Here is an 18,535-nt window from a genome sequence, read left to right on the forward strand (position 1 = left end):
GAATTTCTGCAGTTCCTCCCTCACACACGCAGCAATCTCCTTCCTAAACCCCTCGGAGGTGGAAGGAGGGACAGGCGGGGCAGGAGGTGCCTGTGACTCCAGCCTATTCTCAAGTATTCTAGTGGCACGGCGGATCTCCTCGGCGGCCGCGCAGATTAACCTTTTATTGCCGGCAGTGACGCTTTTTGCCTCATTCACAGCACTGGAGATACAGGCGGCCAACTTCCTGACTACCTCCATGAAGTCCGCGGTGCTGGTGATGTCCTCGGCGGTAACGGGCAATTCAGGTTTGCTATTATTTGGTGCCATATTGGAAACTGTGTATGTGTCTACAGCTGTATATTAATTTACAGAAGTGAAAAGAAGATATGTGTAAGTGCTGGTTTTAATTTAAAGTGTTTGTATATATGGTATTTTAACACCACAACATGAATTTGATATGAAAAGTGTGTAAAAAGACGAACCAAAAAGAATCCAATCCAGATATGTAAAATTTTGTTGGTCTCAAAATCGACTAGTCCACCTTAGTAAAAAACTTTTCTGATTTTTTCGTCTAAAAAGGGGAAATTCCCGCGGAACTACTGATGGTATCCCGTCGGGAGTGGTGTCTATAGATAGGGGCTGAAGAGGAGCAGATACTGAAAAAAAAAATGAAGAAGATAGCACGTCGGAGTGCGGAGAAATCGAAGAAAAACAAAAGGCGACTAGTGCGAAAAATGAGAAGTGCTATTATTATTACTAATTTGCGCAGAACGGAGTGAAATGTATATGGGGAGAAAGGTATTGATGAGACAAAGCTAACGATATAAGAATTATTCACGTAGGGCCGCGGACGGCGAAGCTACAGTGGTTTCAAAATGTCGTGAGAATGGTTAGGTTAGGTTAGGTTAGGATTTTTTTTTTTTAATATATTTATTCGTACATTTATTCAATTGGTTAGGTTAGGTTACGTTAGGTTAGGTTAGGTTTTTTTTTTTTTAATTGATTTCGAACGGGCTGATGGCAATCGACGTCATTTTTTGATGTTAAGAGCTTAGTTTCTAAAATCGATCGGTAGAGCCGTTTAAAAGTTATTAATAAAAAAAACATTTCAAAAAAAAATTTTTTGTAGTTTTTTTTAGATTTCTCAAAACCTACCGGTTCGAATCGGATAAATTGTTTGTCCAGTACCCGTATTAATAATTATAAATTATTCGTACGGTAACCGTATTAATAATTATAAATTGTTCGTACAGTACCTGTATTAATAGACTCAGCCTTTATTTTATTCAAAATACTTTCTTTACAGAGCACTTTTTGAATGTCAATACAACTACCACCACTTTTAAACTTTAAATAAATATAAATACATAATTACTCATAATTATGTAATTTACGATTACATTCCCCTATACAAACAGTTTTGCTGCAACCGGGACAGTACATGTGCACCTTCCTTTTACAGCGGGTGCACGACCGGCGCTGGTAATGAGTCGCCCCTTTCGGGTAATTCTCGATTCGGTGAGTAATGTCAATTTTTCTGTTATGTCCGGTTACAGCCGGAAAAAAGATGACAGATCTTACAAGAGTCATACGGAAGATTCTTTGAATTAGAGGAGAATTATTGAGAAGATTGGAAGAACTGCGGTGAATGATATAAGAATTCAGAACAGAGATGTTTAAGAGACGGCGGAAAAGTTTTTTGTACCTACCATTACCATACTCTTGTACGTTTTCGTTCCATTGGGTACATGGCCAGCGTCTGGTCTTTTTTGTCCACCCCACCCATCATGACGATGTAATCCAATATCAAGATGGGTTTGATGGACTCGCGCTCTTGAGCGACAGCGTTGCCATGGTACGTAGATATCATAGAAACTTTATTCTTGTCTTGCCATACTATAACATCGATGTCACCTGAGGTAAGACCAGTAATCTGGCCAAGACCCATATCCGTCTTAGTTGGTTGTGTAGGGCCTGTGGAACAAAATGACGATTTGTCCGCAGGGTTCCTAAACAGTCAAATCCCAGCGACTTGAGTCGGCGAGCTAGGCATGGGGAATTATAAAAATTGTCCATCCACACCGTGTCCCCTTTGTATTCAAGCCCATGTAAAAGCCTTAACACCAGAGCAGGCGTGAATGCTTTTGATGGATCTTCCAACTGCTGCGGTGGAGATCTCTTATGGGCGTGAACCTCAAACCGCCATAAATAACCGGTTTGAGATTCACAAATCTCATAAGTTTTAATCCCCACTTTGGCAGCTTTATTGGGAATTAATTGGTTAATATCTAACCAACCTTTCCACAGCAGAAGAGATTCATCTAGGGCAATATTTTGCCCCAGATTATATAATGATTGGATTTTTTTTATTAAGATGGGACAGTACTGGCTTTTTTTAAATATTTTCGCATCGGAGCGCTCCAGTTCTGACGCACACATGCCCAGATTATCATTAAAATTGATAAATGTAGATAATACACCAAATCGATTCTAGGACATGTGCGCGCCAACAAACGGGGTCTGGAACATGTCATTGTTGGCAGCCCAGTATTCACTTAACCGTGACATAATGAGGACCCCCATCCCAATGAGCATGGCAAAAAAGAGATAGAGTTCTTCAACGGATGTATCCTGCCACCTGGTAATTCTACTATTGGGATGGAGGTCACCGTTAAGGAACATTTGTTGAGCCACCTGGTACAATGGTAGCAGTGTGAAGCGAAACACGAGTGTTACGATTTAAAGGTTTATTCTTAATTGTAGTATACGTATTGCTATTCTCCTGATGCACTGGCTCAACAACTAACGATGTGCGCAGGCGGCACGTCCATTCTCACCCATGGCTCGCACGACACTGACGCCTGTGTAGCGTCAGTGTCAGTGCGTGCACTTGTATAGAAAGCTACGTGTTTTATTTTTATGTGGGTCCAGTCTTGCGTTCAATCGCAGTGCGTTCTGAGCCTTAGTGTTGAGTTTTCTTCTTTGGTGGTGTACTGTATTAAAATATAAGAACAATGTTTTTTGTGGAATCTCGTAGCTCTAATATTCTCGAGAGTGTCGGTTAAGTCCCCTTGAAGTCCAAATATAATTCCTCAATCTGGCTGTGCCTGTCTTCTCTGAAATATGGTATGGTTTCTCGTTGTTCCTTTCTGCTGCATTTAATGAATAATTTGTGGTTTTCTCTAAACGAATCCCAATACTCTTCTACGCATTTCATTTTCGTTTGTAAGTATCCAACTGTCATTCTTGCCGACGGAGGTATTTGATTTATTTTTGCCTTTTTTAATAACCGATGAAGATCTTCATTGAGATTCATTCAACCAATTCTTCCAACGCTGCCAATTGATGAATTACGATTAACACGTGAAAATGGCGGATGCACCAATTGAATAATTTCTTGTCAATAACACTATATTTTTGCTTTCTTGGCTCGAAGGACCTACATGTAATTAGTGAATACTTGCGATATTACTGAGATTTTTATGATTTTTGGAGTTTAATTAAAAACTTTTTGCGAGCTGCACTGACATCTTTTATTGCTTTTTTCAACAGGACATAGACAACGGATGACACTATTAACTATGAATTTAACAGACAACATTTTAATGACCAAAAATAAAAAAAATAGATAATTAATTAGTCCTATGGCCATAGACACTGAATATTATTTGGAGTATTCAGGAAATACTATATTTTGTGTTTGAAGACACTCTTTCTAGTTTTATTGCTGCTACATGCAGGGTCTATCTTCCTCCTTACTAAGAAGCGTCCATTATAGAAATGTAATTTTGCTGTATATTAGGCAACGTTTTTGTTCCAACCATTAAGTGTAATATTCCGCTTTTTCTTGCACGGTATAGACGCCGCTTTTTGTGTCGCTGTTAAAAAGGTGGCCTTTTGAAAATGGTGAAACCAACGATTTCATTGCTTTGAGCTCAAATGTAGAGGTGTCAAACGCGATACATCTGACAAAAATAAATAGAGTAAAGATTATGTATCACCTATACATAATCTTTACTCTATTTATTTTAATAACTCCTCTTCCAAAAATATTTTTTTTTAATTTTTGCCTCTCATTGGCCATTTGTGTCTCATGGAGTTCCTTGCGGCACATCATTTCATTTTTTGCTATTTTCATTGCTGCATTGTTTGTAGTATTAGTAATCTACAGTAATTTACATTGTATTTTTTAATAACTACTATATTCCATTTAAGTATTTAAAGGTTAATTTTAATATTAATATTATTTGTTACTTATAACAGTTGTTAACCACATTTTTCAATATGCAATGTAAGATAGCCAACCCTACAGGAATAATAGGTGTAATAATAAATACATAATATGTTGTCCAACTTCTGCAAATTTGTCAATTTTGTTTGTTCACGGACACATTAATCCAGAAATGGGCCTCATCACTGAAAATGATTTTTTGATTAAAATTACGGTTAGTTTCTAACTACCCCAGTGCCCATTCAAGGAATCAACGTCGTTGTCTATGGTCGTTTACTTTCAGTTCCTGGGTCCGTTAAATTTTGTACGGGTGCAAGCCCAAGTCATGTTGAAATATTCGCTAAGTTGTCGTCTGCTAAAGGCGGAGTTCTTATGAGCGACGCAAGATCGACAGCCTCGAATTCTCCTGCATCCTCTCACAGACTGTGGCGGTCTCTTTTCGTCAGATCTTGCGTTACGTCGACGTACGGGTGTAGGTCGATCTGTTACGAGCCTCAAGATCAGATGGTTTTTAAATAAAGAATTTATACAGCACCCGCACTTGTAGGACCGCAATTTGTAATATTCGATTATAAAGGACCTATTTGTGTGGTATGGCATCAAACGGCGACTGTGAAGGGCGGTGTGATTGTTGGAAATATACAAGTTAACGGTTTACAAAAAGGGTTTATTGACGCTCATGATTCTATTTACATATATAACATAGCGATACGAGCACCTAGCACATACGATATACATGATTCGGTAAGGTAGTTGATAATAGCCAAGAATAAGATTTGGTCTTACTCCATTTCAAGGTGATAGCTCGACACAAAGTTTAAATACACAATTCTGACTAATATTTCCCGATTTATACTACTTTACTTATAAACGGCTAACAAGCACTTCGTATCACTACTTTTCACAGAGATCACTTTCACATATCAATTATGCTTCACAGTATTAGGGAAAACCGACGAATGCCGGGAGAGATAAGTCTACTAATATACCAAAGTCTCGATTCCACTTTTCCGTTAAACACTGTTAACGGCTTAATTGTAAACTTTATTTAAATACAATTACGGGTTTTAGTCTACAAATTATAACAAATGGCCCTGATCAAGCAGGTACCGCGGCATAGTTTGGCTGCACATGTGTCTTAGTTTCAAATTACTATTTCTATACTAAACGATTCTTAAAGTCAACCTTTTCTTTGGCTCTGTGTCTCTCTCTCTCTTCTAATCGTTTTCCTCACTGCTGTGGTTCGTGACCGTCATGATTCGCATTAAGCACAGTTCTTCGTATGATATTGCGCCACTTATTGCGGTTCTCGGCGATTGCAACAGTATTATGAAATGTGATGTCCGAACTTGGTCAGACCAACGTAACGGGCTTCGTTCCTCCGATCTTACCGGTAATCATAAGTTTCTCGAGGTTATCAGCGGATTTTCTGGCTATATGATGTTTGTGTTTGAGAGCCTTGATGTAAATGATGTAATTGATGATTGTTTGAGTATCGATACGTTGCTCCTGTCGATGTGCTATCCACGATATCTGTAGCATCCTTCTTCAGCACCACATTTCGAAGCGTTCAGAAGGCTGGTGTTTAACAGCCTCCTGAACACTTTCATATTATACCATTTTTGACTACGCTTTATTCCCATCAAGTACATGCTTAATTTTTGATCTTTCAAACCAACGCCCCCCATGTATCGGTGTACTCGTGGACAACTGCAGGCTACTGGACCGCCTGTGCCGCGCGTCTTCCCGGCATCATCAAAGGCTGGTAGTAAATCGAAATTGCAGTGACAAATTTCACGTCCATCCAGGCAGTTAGTGCCATGTCACCGCAATGACTACTTACCACAGCACCACGCTCCATCTGGTTCGGTATTAAATCTTTTATGGCTGATGGGGTGCCATTGCGACGACGCACTATGGGACTTTTTGTTTCTTCACATTTTAATTGACATCTCCAGATGTATTCAAGTCAGAATTTTCAGATGTTGAGGTACTGCATGAGGCAATAGTACTTTAAACTTACCATTAAACCAATTAGTGTTTTGGCTCTCGAAGCGATCTTATTTTCTTTGAGCTTTCACCCATTTGGTTACAAATCGTAATCAAATTCCTTTGTATATTTTGTATAACCGTATTCACTTCTGTTGTTGATAAATGGAAACTGTCCAACAGATATTTTTCAATATCTGAAGTACTTTTCCCGGTTATTACTTGAGCACATATATCGCGTCGAAGACAAACAAATTCAGTCATTCTAAACTTTTTTCAGCAAATTCACAGATACTGAAGGAAGTTATCTGGACACTTTGATGAACATGCTGCAAAATTCGAGTTTTTATAGAAGTTTCAGTAACTTGTGCAAAACCAATGAAAAAATTAATAAAAACAGTTCTCACACACCACTATTGATCAAACGAACTAAATTGGCGACATCGGTCACGGTGGACTATAAACTATCGCCGTCACGTCATATTTAAATGGGCCCGAAATAATCTCGTTCTCAGTGACGGGACGGTGGCGGTGGATAAACGACCTTAATGCTCGTAAATGAAGTTTGTGGCTCGTCGTTAAAATCATCGTCTTTATCCCTTTCAATGCAGTTGTTCACTGATTCCAATATTTCTTCCTCTGTTAACATCCCTGCTGTGACTACTTCATCATCGCAAGTAACAAAGTCTTCATTTCTTCGTTTTCTTCTGTTAGTGCAGGCATTTTTACAAACACCCTTGATGGGTTAAACGGATTTATTCCAAATCCCTCAAATGCTTTACAAATGTTTGTCTCTATGTTTATTTTAGTCATTAGTTCCTTCAGTGACTGTGGAAAGTGAAATTTATTAATTGTGCTTGCGTGCTTTACAATTTCAAGCCATATTCGCTTCATGGACCCAAGAATGTACCATTTAGCGGTTGAGTCAAGTCAGAAAATTCTCTTTTATTTCAAGAAGGCAGTTGGGTAATAGTTAATCGGATACGCTGACTCCGTGAGTATCGGATTTTGTACAAACAACTCTCTCAATATTGCATTACAATTAAATCGTTTGTTGTTGTACCGCTTCACTAATTGTTGCCAAGCCTCTTCGTAGTTCGCGTCAGTAGTAGAAAAATTGCGTAATAACGCTTCGGGATCCCCAGTTATATTACTTTTCAAATAATGAAGCTTTTGCACCGAAGATAAACATTTGTTGTTGTGTATGAGCGAACAGAATAAATCATAGAATGTTTGCCACTCAGATGTCGACGGGGGCGCCTAGTCCGTTTGCATGGCAGTGCGTTTCGTTACTGGTTTTACTGCAAAGTGATGAAAGTATGGACGCCTGCGACTTTTCTATGAGCAATACTGTATAGTGCATGTATTTAATATTTTTGTTACGTAGGCTCTCTTGTCTATCGCCCATGTACACGCGCTGTCATCCGTCTTACTATTTTAATAGAAATAAAATAGTCTAAACAGTCTTATTGCCTTTTTATCATAATATCAGGTTATGGGCCGTCCCAAACCTGTCGTGTAGAGTATTGTTTGTGCTATAATCAGTATTAATAAAGAAAATAGTAAAAGTAAAAATTGTTAGTATAACCTCACTTTAGCTACCGCGTGCCGGGAGTGTTTTCTTTTCAGTTATTTATTAAATACTATTAAATACATACCTAAACATGGCTGGAAGTAATTCAATGATGTCTATTGAGAAGCTAACCGGTCGTGACAATTGGGCGAGTTGGAGTTTTGCTGTCAAGGCATACTTACAACATGAAGAGTTGTACAATTGCATTCTAAAAGTACCAGATGTAAAAGATTCCAACTCAGTTAAACAAGATACTAAAACGAAGTCAAAGTTAATATTATTAGTCGACCCAATTTTGTATGTACATATTCAAGAAGCACAAAATGCCAAAGAGGTATGGGACAATTTGTCAAAGGCATTTGAAGACAGTGGACTGGCTCGAAAAGTTGGTTTATTAAAGGAACTTATTAACACCAACCTAGAAAATAGTTTGTCAGTCGAAGACTATGTGAATAAAATTTTGACAGCCGCGCACAAGTTAAGAAATATAAAATTCAATGTTGATGACGAGTGGTTAGGCACATTAATGTTGGCAGGGCTGCCAGAAGTGTACAAGCCTATGATTATGGGACTAGAGAGTTCCGCCATAAAGATTAGTGCCGATTTAGTGAAAAATAAACTACTACAAGAAGTAAAGGCATCGGACACTACCGCTCTTTATACTAACTCCAGAATTAATCAACCCAAAAATAACCAACTTAAAAATAAGAAAGGCCCCAGATGTTATAATTGCAATAAATATGGGCACTTGGGCAAAAATTGTTGGCTAAAAAAGACAGGCAATAATGAAAACACAAAACATAAAACAGGATATGTCGCAGCTTTTTCAGCATCAACAGTAAATAACTTCAATTTTTGGCATGTTGACTCAGGGGCATCCATGCACATGACTATGCACCGGGACTGGCTCACTGAAATTAAACCTGCACCTGTACCGAGCATTCGAATTGCGAATAACAAAGTATTAAAAGTTGAATGCTGTGGTGATGTATGTATCAAAGTATATCGTCGTTGAAGTGACAATACCTCCTAACTAACATTTTTTAAGAAATCGACTTTTTTATTGCAATAGACTTAAAATTCTATTTAGCATGGCCTAGTTTTTTTTCTACCTGATATTTCGTTTTTAAATAGCAATTAAAACTCTGTGGAAATAGCTCCTATATGCTCAAGTAAATATTTACGTATTTTTTTTTTGGTAATATCTCCTATCTACTTGTTCAATCGACTACACTCTGCCGTGTTCGTCAATCTACTGACCGGCGGTAGCCGTTTCGCGGAATAACAGAGCGAGAGAGAGATGCTAAGAGCAAGTTTGAACTTGTTTTTATGGCACGGCGTTTTAGTAGTGCTCTGATGCTTCGCGAGATAATACACAAAAGTTATTTAAGTGGTGATTTCTTCATTAAAAGTGTTTTTAATGTGCAATTGGGATATTTAAAGGAATTGTTGAGGAATAGGTAAGTTGTTTAAGTATTTAAATACTGTTCGGCTTGGGTTTGATTTAGAAAAAGTGTTATTCATTTTTTTAAATTGCAGATAGAAGGTATTTCTTTACGAAGTTTCGTTAATCGAGTTAATAATCTTATTTAGGATAATATTATATTAACGGACTAGTATAAATAGTAATGAAATCTTTTACAGGTGTGTGCACCAACTTAAATGATGAAAAGGTATCAAGGTTATAGGGCTAGAAAGATGATTAGTCTCCTAAAATTAAATCCTGAAAATCGTCATGACCAAGAAAACTTGCTGACAGGTAAGTCATGATGGCAAAACTTCTATTGGTCATCTGCTTTCGAAAATAAAAATGTTTATGAATATTGTGGAAGTACGTTTTATTATTTTTAATATAATTGACCTATGCATTTGTTTATTTTTTTTTTAGTGGCTGATTCTACTGTCAAGAGGACTACACATAATGAAAACGCTTCAGAATTTATAGTGGCTGATTCTTCTGTCGTAACGCCTAGTAAAAATTCTTCAGAGTTTATATCTCTTAGTGAATATCCTAAATTGTTTATTCCGAAATCACTTTCTGTCTCAGATCTCACAAGTGATTCAATGTTAATGAAGGAAATACGAGCTTGCTCTGTACCCCCATCAATAAATTTTAATGTCACACCTTCAGAAAATTTACAAGTTGATATGGATAGTCAAGATAGATCCTCATCACATCTTCATCACAGTATATCAGATGCAAGAATAGAATCAGAAAGCCCATCTTTACTTATTAATTTACATTCAGTCACTCATTTTGATCCTCCAGTAACAGCCAATTTTTCAAATGAGAGTGATACTGATACGTTTCAGAGTTCTTCCTGCTCATACGCACCTTCGTCGTCATCAAATGACGAGGAGACTCACAACCAAATAGCTACAACATCAAGCGCTTCTCAAAATGTTTTCTACGGTGATGTTAATGAAGGCAGAAAACGTCGTAAAGTTAGAAATATGAATGAATGGAAAAAAAATAAGAATAAAAGACTGAGAATGGAAGGTAAGGAATATTTAGGATTCACTAAAGAAAGAGGAAGGAAAATGGAACATAATAAAACCCGGCCATGTAAACAAATAGGAGAAAGGTGCAAATCCAAATTCTGCGAAAAAAGCCAAAACAGACTATGCAATAAAATTACGGATGAGTGTAGACAGAAAATATTCAGTTACTTTTGGAATAACCTGAATTGGGATCAGAGAAAGATATACATTACAGGACTAATCAACCGCACGAACGTGTCTCGAAGAACTTCTGACGTTAGTTCAAGACGCAAAGGTACTTTGCATTATTTTCTCCCGCTGGACGCAGATTCCAATAATAAAGTACAGGTGTGTAGAAATATGTTTTTGAAAACTTTTTGCTTGGGGCCTTTCACCATCCAATCGTGGGTAAGGAAATCGGAACTTGGAATGCTACCATGTCAAGACATTCAAAATAGATTAACCATTCGAACTGCTAGGCGAGGAGCGGAAGAGAAAATGTCAAATCTTAATTATTTCTTCGATAACATACCTAAGTTGCCTTCGCATTATAGAAGAAAAGAGACAACAAAACTTTATTTGGAACCTACTTACAGGTCTATCACTGATTTGTACAATCAGTACAAAAAGTTCTGTATAGACACTGCAGTTACCGCTGTTTCTAGATTCACATTTGAAAAGTCCTTTAATGACAAGAACCTTTCCTTATATATCTTGAAAAAAGACATGTGCGACATTTGCTGCAGCCATGCAGTAGGAAACATTGACACAGCTGAATATACCGCACATATTAATAGAAAAAACCGAGCAAGACGTGAAAAGGACGAGGACAAAGCAAAAGCAGCCAGAGGGGAAATTATTCTGCTAACCATGGATCTTGAAGCTGTTAAAATGTGTCCTTATTTGACAGCTAGTGCATTGTATTTCAAAACTAAATTAACGACCCATAACTTTACTGTTTATAACTTGACTACCCACCACACAGTCTGTTACTGGTTTGTTGAAACGGCGGCTGATTTGACAGCGAGTACTTTCACAACGTTTATTATTGACTACTTAGAAAGGTTTTGTATTACTAGTGCTCTGCCGATTGTAATTTTTTCAGATGGATGCACGTATCAGAACAGGAATAATATTTTAAGTAATGCATTACTTAATTTGAGCATTAAGCATGGTGTCAGCATTGAACAAAAATTTTTAGAGCCTGGTCACACTCAAATGGAGTGCGACTCTGTCCATAGTGCCATTGAAAGGAAATTAAAAAACAGAGAGATCCATTTACCTAGTGACTACATTAGAGTCACTAGAGAAGCCCGCACTCATCCCTTTCCTTACGAAACAGTGGACGTCGATCATAGCTTTGTTAAAAATTATGCAGACCCCTCAACCTTTCGATACTCAAGTATTCGGCCAGGACGCAAAGTGGGTGATCCCACAGTAACTAATATTCGTGCTATCAAGTACTCCGCTGACGGAACAATCACAGTCAAATTGAATTTTGACGACGATTGGGTAAATTTGCCAGTAAGGTCAAAAAATAAAGACATTGCCACCTACTGCCAATTAAATACAGAACCACTTCCCATTTCGATTACGAAATATAACCATTTGCAAAGTTTAAAATCTGTGTTACCAGCGGATTGTCACAATTATTACGATACATTGCCTAAGATTTAAATTGGATTAATTTTTAAAATTTGTTTAAAAAGTAGCTAATTTAGTTGATTGTATTGCTGATTAATTATTTGTATTTTTAAATTTATAATTTAGAAAGTTGGTATAGCATTTAAAATTGATCTCACCATTGCATGTCATGTCTTATCATGGCATGTCATAATTTCTACCATTGATTGCCTAAGTCTTAAAATATTTTATTTTTGTTATTAAAATTTAATTTCTACCTAGTTTTGTTTAGTGAATTGTATTTTTTTAATTATAATAAAAGTTAAGTTTGAAATAACTTAAACGCGTTTGTATGGACGATTTGTAACTGGTGAAACCAGTCCTAAAATTCGTTGGTTATTGTGTTGATTATATTGTTGTTAATAACAATTCTCTTTCCTTAATTTTTTATTAAAGTTTTGATTTTTACAGTACAAATTTTATTTCTAGCAATAAATCCTAACTTCTTATTCCATAATGATTTTTCCCTATAATAAGATCAATACCTCCTAACTGACGGTTTTACAAGAATACATCATTTTATTTAAATTGCTGGTTATCAAAATAATACGTAATCCTGTAAACATTAAATTAAAAGTTATATGCAAATCCTGTAATCAAAACCTAAAAAGTGAATCGTTTTTTTCTTCTCCTGTAAAATAAGCATATCTACAGTTAGGAGGTATTGTCACTTCAACGACGATATGCAAAAGATGGCAGCACAGATGCAATACAGGTGAGGAATGTTTTATTTGTACCAGAATTGAAAACTAATTTGTTGTCCGTCAGCAAAATAATCAAAAGTGGATGTCGAGTAGCATTTAATGAGAATGGCTGTGAAATTTACAATCTGAGTAACAAATTAGTCGCAAAAGCAGATTTGATCAATGAGACATATTTGTTAAATACTTGTAAAAATCAAAACATACACGCCATGTTGGCCAAGACTGATGATGATATTTATTTGTGGCACCAGAGAATGGGTCACTTAAATTTCACTAATCTTAATAAATTACCTAACTGTACAGAAGGTGTAAAGCTGTCATCAAGAAAAGAAAATTCGACTTGTATAACATGTCTTGAAGGTAAGCAAACAAGAAAACCATTCCCCACTGAAGGTTCCCGCGCAACCAGTTTGCTAGAGCTTGTCCACAGTGATGTATGCGGACCTATGGAGCATACGTCTATAGGAGGGGCTAGGTATTTTGTAACCTTCACAGATGACTTTTCTAGACGAGTACATGTATATTTTATTAAGAATAAATGTGAAGTATTTGAAAAATTTGTAGAATTTAAGAATAGAGTTGAGAATGAATTGAATACAAATATAAAAATTCTTAGAAGCGATAATGGAACCGAATACAAAAATAATATATTTCAATCCTACTTAAAAAAACATGGAATATTACACCAAACATCCAATCCATACACTCCAGAACAGAATGGGCTAAGTGAAAGAATGAATAGAACTTTAATAGAGCGGGCTAAATGTATGATTTCAAATGCTGAATTACAGGTCACGTTTTGGGCAGAGGCGGTTGCTACAGCGGCCTACATAATTAACCGATCTCCTGGTACCTCTCTGTATCTATTCCAGTGGAGACAAGCCCATGAGTGTCTGTCGTCATCCTCGCCATGCACATTTCTTATAACGTTATAGCATAAAACGCGTGCTGCTGTCACTATGCGTGTTGGCACATTAGCGAATGACGTAACTCTGCCTTGACATGAAATGTACTGGACGTTTCTATCGTTGGCTGGTTCCTCTGGTACCCAAGCTAACTGCTGGGCCACACTTCCAATCGTTGATGATGGCAAACCAAGAATCTTGTAGCGCTTGGCCTCTCTGAGTCTATTAAAGACGAACTCAAACATACGGGGATGGATCCTGTAGCGATCGTTCGTAAACTCAACATCATCTGGATCGTCTATGATCTTCGTCATGTTGAAGTGCTGATTCTTGTTGAATGGTTTTGGTGTTCTCCATCCCAACAGATTCGCAGTGGGTTGATGTCTTAGTGGAGGTTCAGGTTCGTTCTCCTCCGGTTCTTCTGGCTCTTGGACCCCCGCAAGTACGTCACCGGGCTCCGGTGCTTCATTCTCGCGGTCTAAGAGCAATGCAAGTTCATTGCGTCGTCCTCTTCCGCGACCTCCTCTTTCTCTGCCTCTTGCTGGTGCGGCTTGAGGTTGTGCAGCTGCTGCTGCTGCGACGGGCTGTTGGACTGGTCTTGCTAGGTCGGGCAGGATGCCGTTCGGCATCCTAAATTCTACGTCATCGCCTCGAGCTTCAAGGTCTGACAATATCCTGTTAAAAGACACAGCGGGTGCGATCTTCGTCTCGTAATCCCTATGTGTCCGTTCTGTTATCAGACCAAAGTGGCCATCAGGCCCAGGCTCTTCAGCGGTCAGGTAGTGATTGACTCCCCTGACATCCGTATAATCGCCCATACCTGCTAGGTACGTGGCGGCTCCTGCCCCTAACACCACGTCGTAGCCCTCGATGAAGTGGATCAACCGATCCTGATCTGGGCTGGCTTCCCCCCTGCGTTTCGCCATAATGGCCACGCGATACCACCACATTAAGTGATGATAATATGCATATGCACTCTGGGGAATGTTTTTAACGACGTGCTTATCGCAATCTGCGATGGCGTCATATTCTCTCTCAACTAATGCGACGTAGCCGGATGCGTCTGCGTTAAACTTCTTGGTCCCCTCTGCGTTTGTGAGGCCCCTCTCCCCCTCGTTGACGAAGGATTGTAACCACAATGGATCGTTAGTTAAAGGTGTTGGATTTGATGATAGTCTTTGTGGTTTGGGTAATTCCCTACTCGTCAATACGGGCTTCGGTCGCTTGAAGGGCTTACGGCTAGCGCCCTGCTTCTTCGCATTTAGCTCTGGTGAGTCTGACGGTGATTGCGTTGCTGCCATAGCTTCGCTCCTTTTCTTTATTACTTAAAAAGGGTTTATCATAATATCACAAAGTCTTCGACTATCACGATTACTAAAAAAAAGTATTTGCAAATGGTGTAATCGTTTTATTCTCCTTACGAATGGACTACAAGAAAAGTTAGAGTTACGAATTTGAACATTCGAGAACAGTACCACAGATAATATAAAAACTCATGCTTGCGTTCCATTTATCTTAACACAAATTTTACCTGGCAGGCCGTTTCCTTACTGGTTTTACTGCCATCGACTTTTGTGATGCGGCAGCAGATATCGACGGGGCCGCCAAGTTAGTTTCTGTAGCAGCGCATTTTATCAGTGGTCGCGCCAATTTATAACTTATTTTTAATTACCCAGTGAGGAGTGGACGAAAAAAATGCCATGAAAATAAGACTGAAACAGCAATATCTATTGCCAGGGTAAATGAACTTAAGAACAAGATGAAACTAAAGAGGAGAGAGAGAGCTGAAAAGAAAAACTATGAGCCTTATTGGGTTAATTTTGAGATTGAAACAGTTAGGTTGCCAAGAACAAAATAAGCTTTTACTACAGGGGAATGTAAACATTACAATCTCCTTCAAATTAAGTTTTAACAAAGTATCTAGGTAATGTAATAAATCCTTTTTGTTTACATGACACCTATTACCTATAAAGATAACTAAGCTAGTATTATTATTTAATTGAGCATTACATATATTATGCATAATCTCATAGAAAGATACTGGTCGTCTCGAGAGAGAACTCAGTAAACTTCCCATGTCCTTACCAATTTCATCGCAGTATATCATTACATTACATCAGCGTTTCCCAGCCTCTTTCAGTCCACGGACCCTTAGGAAATCAAGCACAGTTTTCACGGACCCCTTTAATAAAATAAACAGCAAAAAAACGAATTAGGTATTTATTTTAGTTATTACAGATACAAAAAAAAAACAAATACAAAAGGTAATTTTATAACTGTTTATTATGACAAATATGAAAAAAAAATGTTGGTGTTGCTATTTTGCAACTAAATCAGGGATATTCGGGTTGATTTTGCTACGAGTACGAAGCTGTAATCTCAAACCAGATTCTACTTGTAAATTGTTTCTGTATTTGTTTTTTGTATAAACAAGAGTAGAGAATGCCTTTCCACATAGATATGTGGTTGAAAAAAGCAGTAAAGCGGTCCTTTTGCATTTAATGAGCGATTTATGTGTGGTCTAGAGATGACACCGCGGAGCCCCATACATATACTCGCGGACCCCCAGGGGTCCGCGGACCACAGGTTGGGAAACACGGCATTACATCATTACATTACATTGCTGTACTCGAGGGAGTCGTTGTTTACATTTAATACACCTGAGCTGTCACGCAGTGATGACTGTAGTTTTACTTGCGTTGAAGATGGAGGTGAAAGCCCACACCCCGGATGTGACTCGCTGTGATATTTGCAACCACATGACAAAAGATCACCTTCCAACAGTTGCAAACGAGCAGCATTATACTTATTTAAATCTAAGAGGTCGGTCAAAGCCTGAGAGTGTCTCTCGACCAAAGCCTGAGCTTTCTCATACATGCAGGTCATCATCTGCAGTGAGGATTCTAATTCTGTTATTTCAGACTTATGAAGCTTCATACTTTAATATAATTATGGTATTGTATATTATATTAAAAGGATTGAGATACAGTCGAAATATTTAATAGTACAGTATAAAGTTATAATTAAATATTTAGTGCAACAGTGCACAGTTTTATACGGAAATAATATAATAACAGACAATTTTATACAAAAATGTAGAGTCCTGGCTCTATGGGCTCTACCTAGAGTCTTGTTTTATATTCGAGCTGGTAGGGCACCCCGAGCCCTGTTCGGCAAGCCCAAACTCGGGCACTCTAGCCCTACGGGTTCTGGAGATAGGGGCTTTGTAAATTTCCTGATTTTCAGGAAAAATGGCTGCGCTGCATGTTTAAATTGCAATATCTCCGAAACGGGTGGGCCGATTTTCCCCGAGTTTTGGGTACCGTCAAGGGTGCGCCGACCTTCACCAATTGAGCCTGTTTTCAGGCCTGTAAATTTCAGGTCCCTGAATGCTGAAAAAAGGGCGCCAGTCCTGTTCCGGGATGCGGGGGCTATGTTCCGCTGCAAACCACAGCCTTCTACGACAATCCGTTTGGGAGCTATGGTTGTTTGAAGTTTGGCAATATGGCCGCCGTAGCTGTCAAACTCGAATGTTGATCGGCTGTAACTCCCTTACTTTTCGCCGCAGATAGTCGAGTTTGGGATCCTCCGGTTCAGGCTGACCTCCCCTATACACCTATAGCACCCCCAGACACTCGAAAAATTTGGGGCTCCAATCCATCTGGAAGTAGCCGAGATAGTAGCTGACTTCCTCCCGATACTAAATCCAAAAGCTGCAGTGTCCTGCGGCGTATGGTTCGGGAGTTATGGCGGATTGAAGTAATTCCAAAATGGCGGCCTACTGTGAAACTCCGACTTTGACGGGCTATAACTCCGCTTTAGGAAGTCGGAGCGACTCCGAGTTTTCGATGTTGTGGTTGGCCGTTTTTGATCTTTCGCCTGGGAGTGGTTTCAGACTGAATTTTTTTTCAGGCCTGAAATATCCTGAAAACACTTGAATCTTATACTATAGGATTTCAAAACAGAGTTTTTCTACAGCATTCTATTTTTGGTTTACAAAATGTATCAATATCCAACACCTGCCCTTACCAAAAAATCGCTACACTTCCTAATAAAATAGTCTATAAACAATGTATCATATAAAAACACAATCACATCGTCACCGTCATTACATCAGTAGAGAGATACTCAACTCTCACCAAATTTTTACTAATTATGTCTCTGATAAAATGATGTCTGACGTCAATGTGTTTCGTCCTAGCATGAAACATTGAATTCTCAGACAACTTAAGCGCGGATTGATTACACTAGTTTACAGTACATCTGTTGCCGGAAAAAATATCTGTTCTTGAGTACATATATTATTCACATTTTAAATATGTAAGTTATTATTTTTTATCAGCTTTAGTTTTTCAGTTTCAGCTATTTAAAACAGAAAGGTTTTTTCTGTTATAAATAGCTGAAACTGTTTATATGGAAAAAAAGAAATAAAAAATTAAATTAAACATTTAGATCTAAAAAACTTCGTTTTAAAGCTCTTCTGTTATGTGTTGATTATGGAAAATAGCATATCAGAGACCAGCAATAGTCAGAAATCATATTCGGATGCCTGCTAACGTTCTTCTATCACGCGTGAGTCCTGATGCATACGCTCTCCTTGCTCTTCGCTCATATCTCCTCAACTTTCCTGAAACCTGTCCAGGTGACTATGGAGAAAGTGGAGTTTTATATTCATATTGCACCCCATATTTTTTAATTGTAAAAGAAGGTCTTCAACAAGGTCAATATAATTTTCAGATTTCTTATTTCCGAGAAAATTTTGCATAACAGAGAGGAAAGCTATCCAAGCTCTTAATTCAAGCTCAGTCATTGAATCTCTAAATTTGGCAATCTTTCTTAAGTTGTCGAATTTGGGGCCCGTCAAAAATCCTGGCTTTAATCTGCAATGGCGGAAGGATGATTTTGTCACGAGCTGCTATGGAATTCTGAACGAACTGAACTCTTGATGCCAACAATTCTGAAGCTCATTTAGAAAGCTCCAAATCTC

General features: G+C 38.2%; 1 long non-coding RNA gene across 1 annotated transcript; it reads left to right on the forward strand.

Annotated features, from left to right (window-relative positions):
* Positions 1–9,033: 9,033 nt before the first annotated feature.
* On the forward strand, positions 9,034–12,347 carry LOC140755571 (uncharacterized). The gene is made up of 2 exons (XR_012103801.1): positions 9,034–9,534; positions 9,664–12,347. It is a non-coding gene; the product is annotated as an uncharacterized LOC140755571 (long non-coding RNA).
* The last annotated feature ends 6,188 nt before the right edge of the window (positions 12,348–18,535 follow it).

This window comes from Epargyreus clarus, unplaced genomic scaffold, assembly GCF_041222505.1.
Source record: "Epargyreus clarus isolate Ecla_fem2 unplaced genomic scaffold, WU_Ecla_fem_2.2 ptg000033l, whole genome shotgun sequence".
Lineage (NCBI taxonomy): Eukaryota > Metazoa > Arthropoda > Insecta > Lepidoptera > Hesperiidae > Epargyreus > Epargyreus clarus.